A 20,289-nucleotide genomic window follows, 5' to 3' on the forward strand; every position below is an offset into this window, starting at 1 on the left:
GAAAGATTAATAATGTGTGTCGGCCCATAGCATGATTACGTACAAATTATGTGTACAGAATAGTAAGAGGAATTGATTAAAATAAAAAAATTAAAAAGATCAGAAAGTTCGATAAAGGATTAAAAACAAAAACCAAGGTGCTCAATCAAGATCGTGGTCTCACAGCAACAATATGAGAGCAAGTCAAACTCCAATTCCACACAAATTCCAATAGCAAAATACTATAAATATACTCCCGCATATCCACGGGAAGAAGGAGGACGAGCCATGCAAACAAAGCCAGATAAGTAAATTCAACACCCGTCTCAAATATTTTATCTCAGTTTCAAATCAAACCATTCACATAAAAATCATCCCAGATTCCATATAAGCGCATAAGAGGCAATAACTTACGACAAAGTCGAAATTCATTAATAGTCAACATCCACATAGGCCTGAGGGTATCAATTCAAATAAGTTTTCTTTACTCTTTTTATTTCAGTCTTTTATTTATTTCTTTATTTATCGTATAATTGTATATAAACTATTCCTTGTACATAATTTGTTTCGTTTTTCTTATTCTTTTGATAAATTTCGTCAAATATATAATATTATAAATAAATAGTAGAGGTCGTCAGTTTGATGGACGATCCGGGTGCCTAACACCTTCCCTGATCGTACCTTTACCCCTGAATCCGCAATCTTTGGTTCAGACCGGAGTGACGGATCAGTCCCCATTCCAAGGATCAAAAGGGGTCTTTTCCGTTTAACTTATTTTTGTATGTTTTTTATAAAACCTACTGGCGACTCCATACTATTTACTTATTTTCAAAAAGGAGATTTTTTCAGGGATCTCACAGTGGCGACTCCGCTGGGGAGTTTATAAGAGGGTAAGACTTGAAATTTATTTATAATATTATATTTTTGGACGAAATTGTATGTGTGCGATTAATTTCGTACAGTTGTTGTAGTCGGTCAACAAAAATTGTATGCTATCACTCTTACTGCGTAGTTGCTGATTCTTGTTAAATTGCCTGGATATGTGCATTGAGGTTCAAAGCAATATGAATTGTTTCTTATGAATAAGCCATGCATTACACGTTCCCTGTGTTTTCTTTTTCTTATTTTTATTTTATTGTATTCGTTATTAACAATGCTAATATCTTGTCTCGGATGTTAAAAAAAAGCGTAGGCTCCCCGTTAGCCAATATTACTCCATCTTAAGCTACCCTAATTTACCCTCGGTAAGGTATGATGTATACTTAGAAGGTCCATTCGACCGACTAGGCCTTACACGTATTTTCCACCTCATGACGTCGTGTTTTGGCAACCCGTCTGGTCCATATGACTGGGGGAGCACAAAAGCGAGAGATACCCTCGTGGTGTTTTAATGTCTTGAGTACCCAATATCCTACCCACAAACCTAACCATAGATCCCGTAGAACCTTTGTTAGGATATCTTGTGTGTCTTGTTAATGCTTTGACATGTATAATTTCTCTTGTATGATACATTCAAAAAAAAAAGAAAAAAAACGGTAGTTTAATTTGCATTTGCTAATTTGATATGGACGTGTCTCAGCTACCGATAACTACAGTAGACATCATGAACGTACATGTGCATTAATAAATTGGTCTAAACATTGCATTGAGTCCTTACGCACTTCAGGTTTCATCTTGTAAATATAAAAAGCGTCTGCACGTGACCACACCCCCTCCGAGCATCAGCATATAGTATCAGATCGTCTGCATAGCATAGCATAGCCCATCAGTTATGTACAACAAAGTCTCAAATAGGAAGTTATGTAGCCTGCATTCTGACCATACTTTCAATTCATATCTACACATAGCGTTATCAGTAGGCGGTCACTACACTGGTTACCCTTGCATTAGATATCATATCATCGCCGGTACGTAAACCATTACATTCCTCAGTAAGGACATGCTTATGCACATAATCTGATCATTTATAGAAGCATCATAGAACATGGCACGGGTTTTGGCATTCAGCAGTTCAGTGTGTCAGCGTTAGTCCGTCGGCGTGTCCGTCCCGTCCCCCCGCATGACATGTCAAAAATAAATATCGCACTGCATCATTGAATCCGGTGTGCGACATTCAAAGATCCTAGGTAGTTCGACACATGCACTTCACATAGTAAATTTCATTCTTAGACTGTCTCATATAGGGCCTGCATTTGCATATAATAGGTTCAAGATAAGTAAAGCTAAGCAAAGCGAGAATATTGCAAACGTAAAAAAATTAGGTACTCGCATTCAGGTCTTAGCTAGCATTAGATACATGTGCATTCACCATATTCCTCCATTCTAGTCTTGTCTATTATAAAATAAATAAAATCGTTTTCTAAACGCTAAGATGTCATGATCCGGGATAAGGAGGAGTAAACGAGACCCTAATTTTAATAGCCACTCTAGCGTGGGAACAAAAGAAGGGTACATGAAGACTAGATGATACCTACTGACATGTAGTTTCCATCAAAATTTAATAAAATTAGGACCATCCAAGTCCTTTCTCAGTTGCATATATATTTAAAAAAAACTAAGAGTAAGAACAAACATGTCAATAGAGCAAGAAAAATCACTCTTATAGTCATATAATCTCATACGAGTGTTCTTGACATTACCTAAAAAAAACACTAGTTTACATATGTGTCTAATTAAGTTAGGACCATCCTAGTCCTTTTTGAGTGCATAAAAAAATGAAACAAAGAGCATATGTCATTTTTATTAGTCACTTGTTCTACTTTTTACCCTTAACTAGTATAATAGACTTGGAATACTTTAGGTCGTATCTTTTTAGTGTAGATCAGTCGACCTCTTAGAGTCAGCCTAAACGAGGGCATGCACTAGACCATCTTTTCCGTCTCTGTGGTGTGATAATTCCTTGATCGTCGTGTCTCTAACTAGGTGACCTATAGGTTTGGAGATTTCATTTTCCTACTTGATTCGTTAATTTTCCATACGTCTTGTGACTACTAGTTTAAATGAGCACAACTCTCTATTTCCCAAATTTGTCAATTTCTCATATCTCAAATGACCACTAGATGAGCACAAACTCATATGATCGACCATTTTTAGCAAATATTGTCATCCATTTCCATTGAGGCTAGAAAACTAGCACAAAAATATCAAAATCATATTCCTAGTACACCCGTGCCTAAACTTACCAAATAAAACACGGGAGCGCACACTCCATGCCCTTAAAACAAGATAGGTGACCACCGGTCCCTTAGAATGAACTATGTCAAAAGTCTCAAAAATTCACAAGACAAAAAAAACCAGCCAAAGTTGCAATTTTATCCGTATCAAAAATCTCAAAAAATTCAAAAGACAAAAAAAAAAGGTTCCAGTAAAAAAAAAAAGACAAAAAAAAAGTTCTAGTAAAAAAAAGTTAAAAAAAAAACACTAGTCAAGATGCAATTAAAAATTGCAGAGTGATCACTTTTTTTCATTTCTCAGACGAGTCAATCCACAATAAATTTGTCTCCATTCCTCTTGGGACGATCCTTTCATTCATTTAGGTGAGTGAGAGAGGCACACAAGTCTCCAGTGTCATCAAACACCATAGAACCTTCTACTCCATTCCATTTATCACCCTCGTTTAGCATCTAAGATTTCGGGGGATGTACACTAAATTTATACGGTTACATAAGTATTTTATTTCTATAGTATTAGTTTTGGGTAATTAGTCAAACTTGTTAATATAAAGAGGGCAAAACTCATTTTACAATTTGAATCTCAAAATCCAAGACAAAAAAAAATAATAAAAAAAAAATTGGCACAATCACGACCCACACCAGGTCGGAAAAAAAGAAAAAAGAGATGTTTTCTAAAAAAAAAGAAAAAACAGATTTCTTTGTGTGACACTAAAAAAACACACACCAGAAAATAAACAGGGGGCTACCACAACAAGCAGCCTCTGAAGGATTGTGTCACAGGGAATCTAAATAGAAGAATTTCAGCCAAAACGAAAGGCCTAAGGGAAAAGTTATTGCGCATGTGTTAACAATTTAGAAGACAGCCGTGACCAATAAAATTGTAAGGACTTACAATTTGGTAACAATTCAATAGGCACAAAACCTAAGCAGCTAGGACTAGAGTACTATGCCCCTTGCCCAAATCATGCTCAATAGCACGTTTTGGAAAAAATTAACAGATGGTAATGAGATGTGTTATGTATCTATGGTCTATTTTAGGAAAAGAACGCATTGTCAATTAGTTAGTGTTTGTCTCCATTGTCGTAAGTACATTAGCATCTTGCATCATTAGCATCATAAGCATTCTATTTGCATTATCAGCATATACTACTTGCGTCTTAAATCATAAATTATTTGCATTAATGTCATAATTGTGCAATCAGTTCAGTCGTATTATCAAGCACACTACTTGAAATCGGTAAAACCATAAAACCAAAAATGTAAAATCCAAAAAAGAGAGCATAGATTCAACATCAATTGACTAAGAAAGGGAAAGCACCCATAATTTGGCCAGAAGCTTTGTATCAAGCACAAGACTTGACCGGTAAAAAATAGAACGAAGAAGAAGCATAACTGTGACAGTCGGAGAAGAAAGCAACAGAAGAAAACAGGACCAGTAAAAAAAAGCAGAAAAAAGAGAGGCGGTTAAAAATCAGTTCAGACGGAAAAACTTACTATTCAAAACGGAGCTTGATACCAAGAATGCGAAATCAGGTCAAAAATCACGACCTGCAGGTTTGTTGATGCTCAGTTAATGATGGCTAGGAGGGCTCAAAGGATCCGACGATGCTCTTTATCAGTCGACTCGGGGATCAGACGATGGCTATGACGGCACATCAACTGTCAATTATGTCCCATATCAGGATGGTATACTTGAAATTAATGGAAAATGTGAAGATAATCATTTAAAGAGTATTAATTGAAAATCAATCGACAAAAAAAAACACACCTACGTCGACCGTGTTCCTTCATCAGTCATCCGGTCGCTAATAGGGGCTCAAATTGCGGCACAACTCCGCTTATTTCACTCTATCTCAGGAGCTAGCAGAATCGACAATCGCCAGTGCTCCTTCATCAGTCAACTCATTGTCATTCTATTGCTCAGACGATGGCTACAACGACACAGATGCTGTCGATCATGTCCCATATCAGGATAGTATATTTGAGCAACCATTTAAAGAGTATAAATTCGAAATCAATCGACAAAAAAAAAGCACTTACTTCGACGGGACTCCTTCATCAGTCATTCGGTTTCTAATCGGGGCTCAAATGGCGGCACAAAACCGCTGATCTCATCCCAAATCCGGAGCTGTAACGATGCTACGGTGGCTTGCGCGGATCTCGGAATACAACTGATTGGGGTTTTAATTCTCAGTGATTGATTGTGGTTTTATTTTCTGAGCAACACCAGACAAATAAATCAAGTCGATTCGGAAACAAGGGTTCGACAATTTGGAATTTCATCGAGCAGTAATGGAGGAAATGAAGAAAAAAAATCAATGCAGGGCACTTGAGAGTTGAGACACGTGATGATAAGTGCTAGAAAATGGTCCACTTTAATATGGAGCAGTAGATTTGTTGGCTTATTTTCCACCCGTCTTTTAATTAGGCCTGTCTAACTTGTGCCTATTGACGGTTTTACATTTTCTCTACGCTTTTCTATATTAGCGAAATAAAACTTTTGCAAATTTTCAGCCCATTTCGTGAATTAAAATTTTACGATTCTCAAACTAAATAAAATTTTCAAATCCTTTGTGGGCAGACCCTGACATGTATTTTGAGTTCTTAAAATAAAATTTTCTGAACTTATCCTTTTTGCGAAATAAAATTTTGCAATTTTCAAATCCTTTGGTCGGCCACGACATGCATATGAGTTCTTAAAATAAATTTTTTTTTTGAACTTGCCTTTTTTGCGAAATAAAATTTTACAATTTTCAAACTTATCGGTCGGCGGGCCCTGACACGCATCTAAGTTTGTAAAATAAAATTTTACATTCTTATCCTTTTTTCAAAATAAAATTTTCAATTCCTTGGTCGGCAGGCCCTGACATGCATTTAAGTTCTTAAAATAAAATTTTCTGAACTTTCCTTTTTGCGAAATAAAATTTTGTAGATCCTAGTTTGTAAAATAAAATTTTACATTCTCTTTTCAAAATGAAATTTTGAATCCTCGGTCGGCGGGCCCTGACACGCATTCGAGCTTGTGAAATCAAATTTTGCAGGTTCACTCTTAAGTGAAAAAAAGTTTTGCTTAACCAGATTCCAAACCAGCGAAACAAAGTTTCGCTCTACCAGATCCAGACAAGCTAAACAAAGTTTAGCTATACCAGTTTCCAGACCAGCTAAACAAAGTTTGGCTAATCCAGATTCCAGACCAGCTAAACAAAGTTTGTCTATTCTAGATTCCAGACCAGCAGCAAAACAAAGTTTTGCTTTACCAGGTTCCAGACCGGCGAAACAAAGTTTTGCCATTCCAGTTTCCAGATTGGTGAAACAAAGTTTTACCAGCTTCATTCCAGACTAGTAAAACAAAGTTTTGCTAAACCAGTCCCAGTTTTCAACTACTACAGACAAGTAATATAAGAGGCCCAGATACGTTTCTTAACCTTTATCTGTCCCGATCGGACTACTTTGACCTTCGTCTTACCCAGACTCGGTCAACGTGGGGGCTTCTGTGGACACCTCAAAATGTCTACCTAGCCTTGCGGGTACCCGATGATGAGGTTAAAATTTAAATGACTAAATGAAAATTGACAATGTTATAATTAAAGGCTCTTTATTCTTATTTCCGAGTAAACTACTTAAAGTAGCCCAAAACCTCTTTCGACTTATTTCTCACCCGGTCCATTTCATTACTATATTTCATACCATTTAAGTAACACTCTCAAAAATACATTATAAGATCAAAATAGAGTTCCATGTCAGAACTTATGTCAATATATAGTCGACCCAATTAATAACACTAGGCCACTAGCACATAGCTCACCATATTCCTATGGATAGGCCCATTGTTAGTACTCGAAAGATTAATAATGTGTGTCGGCCCATAGCATGATTACGTACAAATTATGTGTACAGAATAGTAAGAGGAATTGATTAAAATAAAAAAATTAAAAAGATCAGAAAGTTCGATAAAGGATTAAAAACAAAAACCAAGGTGCTCAATCAAGATCGTGGTCTCACAGCAACAATATGAGAGCAAGTCAAACTCCAATTCCACACAAATTCCAATAGCAAAATACTATAAATATACTCCCGCATATCCACGGGAAGAAGGAGGACGAGCCATGCAAACAAAGCCAGATAAGTAAATTCAACACCCGTCTCAAATATTTTATCTGGGTTTTCAAATCAAACCATTCACATAAAAATCATCCCGATTCCATATAAAGCGCATAAGAGGCAATAACTTACGACAAAGTTTTAAATTCATTAATAATCAACATCCACATAGGCCGAGGGTATCAATTCAAATAAGTTTTCTTTACTCTTTTTATTTCAGTCTTTTATTTATTTCTTTATTTATCGTATAATTGTATATAAACTATTCCTTGTACATAATTTGTTTCGTTTTTCTTATTCTTTTGATAAATTTCGTCAAATATATAATATTATAAATAAATAGTAGAGGTCGTCAGTTTGATGGACGATCCGGGTGCCTAACACCTTCCCTGATCGTACCTTTACCCCTGAATCCGCAATCTTTGGTTCAGACCGGAGTGACGGATCAGTCCCCATTCCAAGGATCAAAAGGGGTCTTTTCCGTTTAACTTATTTTTGTATGTTTTTTATAAAACCTACTGGCGACTCCATACTATTTACTTATTTTCAAAAGGAGATTTTTTCAGGGATCTCACAGTGGCGACTCCGCTGGGGAGTTTATAAGAGGGTAAGACTTGAAATTTATTTATAATATTATATTTTTGGACGAAATTGTATGTGTGCGATTAATTTCGTACAGTTGTTGTAGTCGGTCAACAAAAATTGTATGCTATCACTCTTACTGCGTAGTTGCTGATTCTTGTTAAATTGCCTGGATATGTGCATTGAGGTTCAAAGCAATATGAATTGTTTCTTATGAATAAGCCATGCATTACACGTTCCCTGTGTTTTCTTTTTCTTATTTTTATTTTATTGTATTCGTTATTAACAATGCTAATATCTTGTCTCGGATGTTAAAAAAAAGCGTAGGCTCCCCGTTAGCCAATATTACTCCATCTTAAGCTACCCTAATTTACCCTCGGTAAGGTATGATGTATACTTAGAAGGTCCATTCGACCGACTAGGCCTTACACGTATTTTCCACCTCATGACGTCGTGTTTTGGCAACCCGTCTGGTCCATATGACTGGGGGAGCACAAAAGCGAGAGATACCCTCGTGGTGTTTTAATGTCTTGAGTACCCAATATCCTACCCACAAACCTAACCATAGATCCCGTAGAACCTTTGTTAGGATATCTTGTGTGTCTTGTTAATGCTTTGACATGTATAATTTCTCTTGTATGATACATTCAAAAAAAAAGAAAAAAACGGTAGTTTAATTTGCATTTGCTAATTTGATATGGACGTGTCTCAGCTACCGATAACTACAGTAGACATCATGAACGTACATGTGCATTAATAAATTGGTCTAAACATTGCATTGAGTCCTTACGCACTTCAGGTTTCATCTTGTAAATATAAAAAGCGTCGCACGTGACCACCCCCTCCGAGCATCAAAGCATATAGTATCGATCGTCGCATAGCATAGCATAGCCCATCAGTTATGTACAACAAAGTCTCAAATAGGAAGTTATGTAGCCTGCATTCTGACCATACTTTCAATTCATATCTACACATAGCGTTATCAGTAGGCGGTCACTACACTGGTTACCCTTGCATTAGATATCATATCATCGCCGTGACGTAAACCATTACATTCCTCGAAGGACATGCTTATGCACATAATCCGATCATTTATAGAAGCATCATAGAACATGGCACGGGTTTTGGCATTCAGCGAGTTCAAAGTGTGTCGGCGTTAGTCCGTCCGCGTGTCCGTCCGTCCCCCGCATGACATGTCAAAAATAAATATCGACTGCATCATTGAATCCAGTGTGCAAAGATTCAAAGATCCTAGGTAGTTCGACACATGCACTTCACATAGTAAATTTCATTCTTAGACTGTCTCATATAGGGCCTGCATTTGCATATAATAGGTTCAGTACAGTAAAGCTAAGCAAAGCAGAATATTGCAAACGTAAAAAAATTAGGTACTCGCATTCAGGTCTTAGCTAGCATTAGATACATGTGCATTCACCATATTCCTCCATTCTAGTCTTGTCTATTATAAAATAAATAAAATCGTTTTCTAAACGCTAAGATGTCATGATCCGGGATAAGGAGGAGTAAACGAGACCCTAATTTTAATAGCCACTCTAGCGTGGGAACAAAAGAAGGGTACATGAAGACTAGATGATACCCTCGACATGTAGTTTCCATCAAAATTTAATAAAATTAGGACCATCCAAGTCCTTTCTCAGTTGCATATATATTTAAAAAAAACTAAGAGTAAGAACAAACATGTCAATAGAGCAAGAAAAATCACTCTTATAGTCATATAATCTCATACGAGTGTTCTTGACATTACCTAAAAAAAACACTAGTTTACATATGTGTCTAATTAAGTTAGGACCATCCTAGTCCTTTTTGAGTGCATAAAAAAATGAAACAAAGAGCATATGTCATTTTTATTAGTCACTTGTTCTACTTTTTACCCTTAACTAGTATAATAGACTTGGAATACTTTAGGTCGTATCTTTTTAGTGTAGATCAGTCGACCTCTTAGAGTCAGCCTAAACGAGGGCATGCACTAGACCATCTTTTCCTCTCGTGGTGTGATAATTCCTTGATCGTCGTGTCTCTAACTAGGTGACCTATAGGTTTGGAGATTTCATTTTCCTACTTGATTCGTTAATTTTCCATACGTCTTGTGACTACTAGTTTAAATGAGCACAACTCTCTATTTCCCAAATTTGTCAATTTCTCATATCTCAAATGACCACTAGATGAGCACAAACTCATATGATCGACCATTTTTAGCAAATATTGTCATCCATTTCCATTGAGGCTAGAAAACTAGCACAAAAATATCAAAATCATATTCCTAGTACACCCGTGCCTAAACTTACCAAATAAAACACGGGAGCGCACACTCCATGCCCTTAAAACAAGATAGGTGACCACCGGTCCCTTAGAATGAACTATGTCAAAAGTCTCAAAAATTCACAAGACAAAAAAAAAAAAAGCCAAAGTTGCAATTTTATCCGTATCAAAATCTCAAAAAATTCAAAAGACAAAAAAAAAGGTTCCAGTAAAAAAAAAAGACAAAAAAAAAGTTCTAGTAAAAAAGTTAAAAAAAACACTAGTCAAGATGCAATTAAAAATTGCAGAGTGATCACTTTTTTCATTTCTCGACGAGTCAATCCACAATAAATTTGTCTCCATTCCTCTTGGGACGATCCTTTCATTCATTTAGGTGAGTGAGAGAGGCACACAAGTCTCCAGTGTCATCAAACACCATAGAACCTTCTACTCCATTCCATTTATCACCCTCGTTTAGCATCTAAGATTTCGGGGGATGTACACTAAATTTATACGGTTACATAAGTATTTTATTTCTATAGTATTAGTTTTGGGTAATTAGTCAAACTTGTTAATATAAAGAGGGCAAAACTCATTTTACAATTTGAATCTCAAAATCCAAGACAAAAAAAAAAATAAAAAAAAATTGGCACAATCACGACCCACACCAGTCGGAAAAAAAGAAAAAGAGATGTTTTCTAAAAAAAAAAAAAAGATTTCTTTGTGTGACACTAAAAAAAACACACACAAGAAAATAAACAGGGGCTACCACAACAAGCGACCTCAAGGATTGTGTCACGGGGAATCTAAATAGAAGAATTTGAAAGCCAAAACGAAAGGCCTAAGGGAAAAGTTATTGCGCATGTGTTAACAATTTAGAAGACAGCCGTGACCAATAAAATTGTAAGGACTTACAATTTGGTAACAATTCAATAGGCACAAAACCTAAGCAGCTAGGACTAGAGTACTATGCCCCTTGCCCAAATCATGCTCAATAGCACGTTTTGGAAAAAATTAACAGGACTGGTAATGAGATGTGTTATGTATCTATGGTCTATTTTAGGAAAAGAACGCATTGTCAATTAGTTAGTGTTTGTCTCCATTGTCGTAAGTACATTAGCATCTTGCATCATTAGCATCATAAGCATTCTATTTGCATTATCAGCATATACTACTTGCGTCTTAAATCATAAATTATTTGCATTAATGTCATAATTGTGCAATCAGTTCATCAGTTCGTATTATCAAGCACACTACTTGAAATCGGTAAAACCATAAAACCAAAAATGTAAAATCCAAAAAAGAGAGCATAGATTCAACATCAATTGACTAAGAAAGGGAAAGCACCCATAATTTGGCCAGAAGCTTTGTATCAAGCACAAGACTTGACCGGTAAAAAATAGAACGAAGAAGAAGCATAACTGTGACAGTCGGAGAAGAAAGCAACAGAAGAAAACAGACCAAAAAAAGCGAGAAAAAAAGAGAGGCGGTTAAAAATCAGTTCAGACGGAAAAACTTACTATTCAAAACGGAGCTTGATACCAAGAATGCGAAATCAGGTCAAAAATCACGACCTGCAGGTTTGTTGATGCTCAGTTAATGATGGCTAGGAGGGCTCAAAGGATCCGACGATGCTCTTTATCAGTCGACTCGGGGATCAGACGATGGCTATGACGGCACATCAACTGTCAATTATGTCCCATATCAGGATGGTATACTTGAAATTAATGGAAAATGTGAAGATAATCATTTAAAGAGTATTAATTGAAAATCAATCGACAAAAAAAAACACACCTACGTCGACCGTGTTCCTTCATCAGTCATCCGGTCGCTAATAGGGGCTCAAATTGCGGCACAACTCCGCTTATTTCACTCTATCTCAGGAGCTAGCAGAATCGACAATCGCCAGTGCTCCTTCATCGATCAACTCATTGTCATTCTATTGCTCGACGATGGCTACAACGACACGATGATCTTTGTCGATCATGTCCCATATCAGGATAGTATATTTGAGCAACCATTTAAAGAGTATAAATTCGAAATCAATCGACAAAAAAAAGCACTTACTTCGACGGGACTCCTTCATCAGTCATTCGGTTTCTAATCGGGGCTCAAATGGCGGCACAAAACCGCTGATCTCATCCCAAATCCGAGCGTAACGATGCTACGGTGGCTTTGCGCGGATCTCGGAATACAACCGATTGGGGTTTTAATTCTCGGTGATTGATTGTGGTTTTATTTTCGAGCAACACCAGACAAATAAATCAAGTCGATTCGGAAACAAGGGTTCGACAATTTGGAATTTCATCGAGCAGTAATGGAGGAAATGAAGAAAAAAATCAATGCGGGGCACTTGAGAGTTGAGACACGTGATGATAAGTGCTAGAAAATGGTCCACTTTAATATGGAGCAGTAGATTTGTTGGCTTATTTTCCACCCGTCTTTTAATTAGGCCTGTCTAACTTGTGCCTATTGACGGTTTTACATTTTCTCTACGCTTTTCTATATTAGCGAAATAAAACTTTTGCAAATTTTCAGCCCATTTCGTGAATTAAAATTTTACGATTCTCAAACTAAATAAAATTTTCAAATCCTTTGTGGGCAGACCCTGACATGTATTTTGAGTTCTTAAAATAAAATTTTTACGAACTTATCCTTTTTGCGAAATAAAATTTTGCAATTTTCAAATCCTTTGGGTGGGCCCGACATGCATATGAGTTCTTAAAATATTTTTTTTTTTTGAACTTGCCTTTTTTGCGAAATAAAATTTTACAATTTTCAAACTTATCGGTCGGCGGGCCCTGACACGCATCTAAGTTTGTAAAATAAAATTTTACATTCTTATCCTTTTTTCAAAATAAAATTTTCAATTCCTTGGTCGGCAGGCCCTGACATGCATTTAAGTTCTTAAAATAAAATTTTCTGAACTTTCCTTTTTGCGAAATAAAATTTTGTAGATCCTAGTTTGTAAAATAAAATTTTACATTCTCTTTTCAAAATGAAATTTTGAATCCTCGGTCGGCGGGCCCTGACACGCATTCGAGCTTGTGAAATCAAATTTTGCAGGTTCACTCTTAAGTGAAAAAAGTTTTTTAACAGATTCCAAACCGAAACAAAGTTTCGCTCTACCAGATCCGGACAAGCTAAACAAAGTTTAGCTATACGATTTCGCATCGGCTAAACAAAGTTTGGCTAATCCGATTCCGACTACTAAACAAAGTTTGTCTATTCTAGATTCGGACAAAGAAAAACAAAGTTTTGCTTTACGAGTTCCACCGTGAAACAAAGTTTTGCCATTCCGATTTCAGTTGGTGAAACAAAGTTTTACCAAACTTCATTCCAGACTAGTAAAACAAAGTTTTGCTAAACCAGTCCCAGTTTTCAACTACTACAGACAAGTAATATAAGAGGCCCAGATACGTTTCTTAACCTTTATCTGTCCCGATCGGACTACTTTGACCTTCGTCTTACCCAGACTCGGTCAACGTGGGGGTTTTTGTGGACACCTCAAAATGTCTACCTAGCCTTGCGGGTACCCGATGATGAGGTTAAAATTTAAATGACTAAATGAAAATTGACAATGTTATAATTAAAGGCTCTTTATTCTTATTTCCGAGTAAACTACTTAAAGTAGCCCAAAACCTCTTTCGACTTATTTCTCACCCGGTCCATTTCATTACTATATTTCATACCATTTAAGTAACACTCTCAAAAATACATTATAAGATCAAAATAGAGTTCCATGTCAGAACTTATGTCAATATATAGTCGACCCAATTAATAACACTAGGCCACTAGCACATAGCTCACCATATTCCTATGGATAGGCCCATTGTTAGTACTCGAAAGATTAATAATGTGTGTCGGCCCATAGCATGATTACGTACAAATTATGTGTACAGAATAGTAAGAGGAATTGATTAAAATAAAAAAATTAAAAAGATCAGAAAGTTCGATAAAGGATTAAAAACAAAAACCAAGGTGCTCAATCAAGATCGTGGTCTCACAGCAACAATATGAGAGCAAGTCAAACTCCAATTCCACACAAATTCCAATAGCAAAATACTATAAATATACTCCCGCATATCCACGGGAAGAAGGAGGACGAGCCATGCAAACAAAGCCAGATAAGTAAATTCAACACCCGTCTCAAATATTTTATCTCAGTTTCAAATCAAACCATTCACATAAAAATCATCCCAGATTCCATATAAGCGCATAAGAGGCAATAACTTACGACAAAGTCGAAATTCATTAATAATCAACATCCACATAGGCCTGAGGGTATCAATTCAAATAAGTTTTCTTTACTCTTTTTATTTCAGTCTTTTATTTATTTCTTTATTTATCGTATAATTGTATATAAACTATTCCTTGTACATAATTTGTTTCGTTTTTCTTATTCTTTTGATAAATTTCGTCAAATATATAATATTATAAATAAATAGTAGAGGTCGTCAGTTTGATGGACGATCCGGGTGCCTAACACCTTCCCTGATCGTACCTTTACCCCCGAATCCGCAATCTTTGGTTCAGACGATAGGAGTGACGGATCGTCCCCATTCCAAGGATCAAAAGGGTCTTTTCCGTTTAACTTATTTTTGTATGTTTTTATAAAACCCTCTTTGGCGACTCCATACTATTTACTTATTTTCAAAAAGGAGATTTTTCGGGGGATCTCGCGGTGGCGACTCATTTGGGAGTTTATAAGAGGGTAAGACTTGAAATTTATTTATAATATTATATTTTTGGACGAAATTGTATGTGTGCGATTAATTTCGTACAGTTGTTGTAGTCGGTCAACAAAAATTGTATGCCTTACTGCGTAGTTGCTGATTCTTGTTAAATTGCCTGGATATGTGCATTGAGGTTCAAAGCAATATGAATTGTTTCTTATGAATAAGCCATGCATTACACGTTCCCTGTGTTTTCTTTTTCTTATTTTTATTTTATTGTATTCGTTATTAACGATGCTAATATCTTGTCTCGGATGTTAAAAAAAAGCGTAGGCTCCCCGTTAGCCAATATTACTCCATCTTAAGCTACCCTAATTTAACCTCGGTAAGGTATGATGTATACTTAGAAGGTCCATTCGACCGACTAGGCCTTACACGTATTTTCCACCTCATGACGTCGTGTTTTGGCAACCCGTCTGGTCCATATGACTGGGGGAGCACAAAAGCGAGAGATACCCTCGTGGTGTTTTAATGTCTTGAGTACCCAATATCCTACCCACAAACCTAACCATAGATCCCGTAGAACCTTTGTTAGGATATCTTGTGTGTCTTGTTAATGCTTTGACATGTATAATTTCTCTTGTATGATACATTCAAAAAAAAAAGAAAAAAAACGGTAGTTTAATTTGCATTTGCTAATTTGATATGGACGTGTCTCAGCTACCGATAACTACAGTAGACATCATGAACGTACATGTGCATTAATAAATTGGTCTAAACATTGCATTGAGTCCTTACGCACTTCAGGTTTCATCTTGTAAATATAAAAAGCGTCTGCACGTGACCACACCCCCTCCGAGCATCAGCATTTAGTATCAGATCGTTTGCATAGCATAGCATAGCCCATCAGTTATGTACAACAAAGTCTCAAATAGGAAGTTATGTAGCCTGCATTCTGACCATACTTTCAATTCATATCTACACATAGCGTTATCAGTAGGCGGTCACTACACTGGTTAGCCTTGCATTAGATATCATATCATCGCCGGTACGTAAACCATTACATTCCTCGGTAAGGGCATGCTTATGCACATAATCGATCATTTATAGAAGCATCATAGAACATGGCACGGGTTTTGGCATTCAGCGATTCGGTGTGTCGGCGTTAGTCCGTCGGCGTGTCCGTCCCGTCCCCTGCATGACATGTCAAAAAATAAATATCAGTACCTGCATCATTGAATCCAGTGTGCAGCATTCAGCATCCTAGGTAGTTCGACACATGCACTTCACATAGTAAATTTCATTCTTAGACTGTCTCATATAGGGCCTGCATTTGCATATAATAGGTTCAGTACAGTAAAGCTAAGCAAAGCAGAATATTGCAAACGTAAAAAAATTAGGTACTCGCATTCAGGTCTTAGCTAGCATTAGATACATGTGCATTCACCATATTCCTCCATTCTAGTCTTGTCTATTATAAAATAAATAAAATCGTTTTCTAAACGCTAAGATGTCATGATCCGGGATAAGGAGGAGTAAACGAGACCCTAATTTTAATAGCCACTCTAGCGTGGGAACAAAAGAAGGGTACATGAAGACTAGATGATACCTACTGACATGTAGTTTCCATCAAAATTTAATAAAATTAGGACCATCCAAGTCCTTTCTCAGTTGCATATATATTTAAAAAAAACTAAGAGTAAGAACAAACATGTCAATAGAGCAAGAAAAATCACTCTTATAGTCATATAATCTCATACGAGTGTTCTTGACATTACCTAAAAAAAACACTAGTTTACATATGTGTCTAATTAAGTTAGGACCATCCTAGTCCTTTTTGAGTGCATAAAAAAATGAAACAAAGAGCATATGTCATTTTTATTAGTCACTTGTTCTACTTTTTACCCTTAACTAGTATAATAGACTTGGAATACTTTAGGTCGTATCTTTTTAGTGTAGATCAGTCGACCTCTTAGAGTCAGCCTAAACGAGGGCATGCACTAGACCATCTTTTCCGTCTCTGTGGTGTGATAATTCCTTGATCGTCGTGTCTCTAACTAGGTGACCTATAGGTTTGGAGATTTCATTTTCCTACTTGATTCGTTAATTTTCCATACTTCTTGTGACTACTAGTTTAAATGAGCACAACTCTCTATTTCCCAAATTTGTCAATTTCTCATATCTCAAATGACCACTAGATGAGCACAAACTCATATGATCGACCATTTTTAGCAAATATTGTCATCCATTTCCATTGAGGCTAGAAAACTAGCACAAAAATATCAAAATCATATTCCTAGTACACCCGTGCCTAAACTTACCAAATAAAACACGGGAGCGCACACTCCATGCCCTTAAAACAAGATAGATGACCACAGGTCCCTTAGAATGAACTATGTCAAAAGTCTCAAAAATTCACAAGACAAAAAAAACCAGCCAAAGTTGCAATTTTATCCGTATCAAAAATCTCAAAAAATTCAAAAGACAAAAAAAAAGGTTCCAGTAAAAAAAAAAGACAAAAAAAAAGTTCTAGTAAAAAAAAGTTAAAAAAAAAAACACTAGTCAAGATGCAATTAAAAATTGCAGAGTGATCACTTTTTTTCATTTCTCAGACGAGTCAATCCACAATAAATTTGTCTCCATTCCTCTTGGGACGATCCTTTCATTCATTTAGGTGAGTGAGAGAGGCACACAAGTCTCCAGTGTCATCAAACACCATAGAACCTTCTACTCCATTCCATTTATCACCCTCGTTTAGCATCTAAGATTTCGGGGGATGTACACTAAATTTATACGGTTACATAAGTATTTTATTTCTATAGTATTAGTTTTGGGTAATTAGTCAAACTTGTTAATATAAAGAGGGCAAAACTCATTTTACAATTTGAATCTCAAAATCCAAGGCAAAAAAAAATAATAAAAAAAAAATTGGCACAATCACGACCCACACCAGGTCGGAAAAAAAGAAAAAAGAGATGTTTTCTAAAAAAAAAAAAAAAACAGATTTGCTGTGTGACACTAAAAAAAACACACACCAGAAAATAAACAGGGGGCTACCACAACAAGCAGCCTCTGAAGGATTGTGTCACAGGGAATCTAAATAGAAGAATTTCAGCCAAAACGAAAGGCCTAAGGGAAAAGTTATTGCGCATGTGTTAACAATTTAGAAGACAGCCGTGACCAATAAAATTGTAAGGACTTACAATTTGGTAACAATTCAATAGGCACAAAACCTAAGCAGCTAGGACTAGAGTACTATGCCCCTTGCCCAAATCATGCTCAATAGCACGTTTTGGAAAAAATTAACAGGACTGGTAATGAGATGTGTTATGTATCTATGGTCTATTTTAGGAAAAGAACGCATTGTCAATTAGTTAGTGTTTGTCTCCATTGTCGTAAGTACATTAGCATCTTGCATCATTAGCATCATAAGCATTCTATTTGCATTATCAGCATATACTACTTGCGTCTTAAATCATAAATTATTTGCATTAATGTCATAATTGTGCAATCAGTTCAGTCGTATTATCAAGCACACTACTTGAAATCGGTAAAACCATAAAACCAAAAATGTAAAATCCAAAAAAGAGAGCATAGATTCAACATCAATTGACTAAGAAAGGGAAAGCACCCATAATTTGGCCAGAAGCTTTGTATCAAGCACAAGACTTGACCGGTAAAAAATAGAACGAAGAAGAAGCATAACTGTGACAGTCGGAGAAGAAAGCAACAGAAGAAAACAGGACCAGTAAAAAAAAGCAGAAAAAAGAGAGGCGGTTAAAAATCAGTTCAGACGGAAAAACTTACTATTCAAAACGGAGCTTGATACCAAGAATGCGAAATCAGGTCAAAAATCACGACCTGCAGGTTTGTTGATGCTCAGTTAATGATGGCTAGGAGGGCTCAAAGGATCCGACGATGCTCTTTATCAGTCGACTCGGGGATCAGACGATGGCTATGACGGCACATCAACTGTCAATTATGTCCCATATCAGGATGGTATACTTGAAATTAATGGAAAATGTGAAGATAATCATTTAAAGAGTATTAATTGAAAATCAATCGACAAAAAAAACACACCTACGTCGACCGTGTTCCTTCATCAGTCATCCGGTCGCTAATAGGGGCTCAAATTGCGGCACAACTCCGTTTATTTCACTCTATCTCAGGAGCTAGCAGAATCGACAATCGCCAGTGCTCCTTCATCAGTCAACTCATTGTCATTCTATTGCTCAGACGATGGCTACAACGACACAGATGCTGTCGATCATGTCCCATATCAGGATAGTATATTTGAGCAACCATTTAAAGAGTATAAATTCGAAATCAATCGACAAAAAAAAGCACTTACTTCGACGGGACTCCTTCATCAGTCATCCGGTTTCTAATCGGGGCTCAAATGGCGGCACAAAACCGCTGATCTCATCCCAAATCCGGAGCTGTAACGATGCTACGGTGGCTTGCGCGGATCTCGGAATACAACTGATTGGGGTTTTAATTCTCAGTGATTGATTGTGGTTTTATTTTCTGAGCAACACCAGACAAATAAATCAAGTCGATTCAGAAACAAGGGTTTGACAATTTGGAATTTCATCGAGCAGTAATGGAGGAAATGAAGAAAAAAAATCAATGCAGGGCACTTGAGAGTTGAGACACGTGATGATAAGTGCTAGAAAATGGTCCACTTTAATATGGAGCAGTAGATTTGTTGGCTTATTTTCCACCCGTCTTTTAATTAGGCCTGTCTAACTTGTGCCTATTGACGGTTTTACATTTTCTCTACGCTTTTCTATATTAGCGAAATAAAACTTTTGCAAATTTTCAGCCCATTTCGTGAATTAAAATTTTACGATTCTCAAACTAAATAAAATTTTCAAATCCTTTGTGGGCAGACCCTGACATGTATTTTGAGTTCTTAAAATAAAATTTTCTGAACTTATCCTTTTTGCGAAATAAAATTTTGCAATTTTCAAATCCTTTGGTCGGCAGGCCCTGACATGCATATGAGTTCTTAAAATAAATTTTTTTTTTGAACTTGCCTTTTTTGCGAAATAAAATTTTGCAATTTTCAAACTTATCGGTCGGCGGGCCCTGACACGCATCTAAGTTTGTAAAATAAAATTTTACATTCTTATCCTTTTTTCAAAATAAAATTTTCAATTCCTTGGTCGGCAGGCCCTGACATGCATTTAAGTTCTTAAAATAAAATTTTCTGAACTTTCCTTTTTGCGAAATAAAATTTTGTAGATCCTAGTTTGTAAAATAAAATTTTACATTCTCTTTTCAAAATGAAATTTTGAATCCTCGGTCGGCGGGCCCTGACACGCATTCGAGCTTGTGAAATCAAATTTTGCAGGTTCACTCTTAAGTGAAAAAACGTTTTGCTTAACCAGATTCCAAACCAGCGAAACAAAGTTTCGCTCTACCAGATCCAGACAAGCTAAACAAAGTTTAGCTATACCAGTTTCCAGACCAGCTAAACAAAGTTTGGCTAATCCAGATTCCAGACCAGCTAAACA

General features: G+C 36.4%; 3 long non-coding RNA genes across 5 annotated transcripts; all 3 read right to left on the reverse strand.

Annotated features, from left to right (window-relative positions):
- Positions 1 to 1,496: 1,496 nt before the first annotated feature.
- On the reverse strand, positions 1,497 to 19,496 carry LOC141616757 (uncharacterized). Of its 2 annotated transcripts, XR_012531034.1 has the most exons (5): positions 19,122 to 19,496; positions 18,851 to 19,030; positions 18,578 to 18,742; positions 15,998 to 16,097; positions 1,497 to 1,722 (listed from the first exon to the last, which is right to left on the reverse strand). It is a non-coding gene; the product is annotated as an uncharacterized LOC141616757 (long non-coding RNA). The 2 variants fall into 2 exon arrangements; XR_012531035.1 differs by lacking the exons at positions 1,497 to 1,722; positions 15,998 to 16,097 and adding an exon at positions 15,429 to 15,964 and having other exon boundaries at positions 19,122 to 19,492.
- LOC141616756 (uncharacterized) lies at positions 2,099 to 5,568 on the reverse strand. Of its 2 annotated transcripts, none has more exons than XR_012531033.1 (4): positions 5,193 to 5,568; positions 4,921 to 5,083; positions 4,647 to 4,811; positions 2,099 to 2,165 (listed from the first exon to the last, which is right to left on the reverse strand). It is a non-coding gene; the product is annotated as an uncharacterized LOC141616756 (long non-coding RNA). The 2 variants fall into 2 exon arrangements; XR_012531032.1 differs by having other exon boundaries at positions 4,921 to 5,100; positions 5,193 to 5,567.
- On the reverse strand, positions 9,084 to 12,007 carry LOC141621805 (uncharacterized). Its single transcript, XR_012532685.1, has 3 exons — positions 11,889 to 12,007; positions 11,615 to 11,779; positions 9,084 to 9,150 (listed from the first exon to the last, which is right to left on the reverse strand). It is a non-coding gene; the product is annotated as an uncharacterized LOC141621805 (long non-coding RNA).
- Positions 19,497 to 20,289: the final 793 nt, after the last annotated feature.

The sequence above is a fragment of the Silene latifolia genome, chromosome X, assembly GCF_048544455.1.
Source record: "Silene latifolia isolate original U9 population chromosome X, ASM4854445v1, whole genome shotgun sequence".
NCBI lineage: Eukaryota > Viridiplantae > Streptophyta > Magnoliopsida > Caryophyllales > Caryophyllaceae > Silene > Silene latifolia.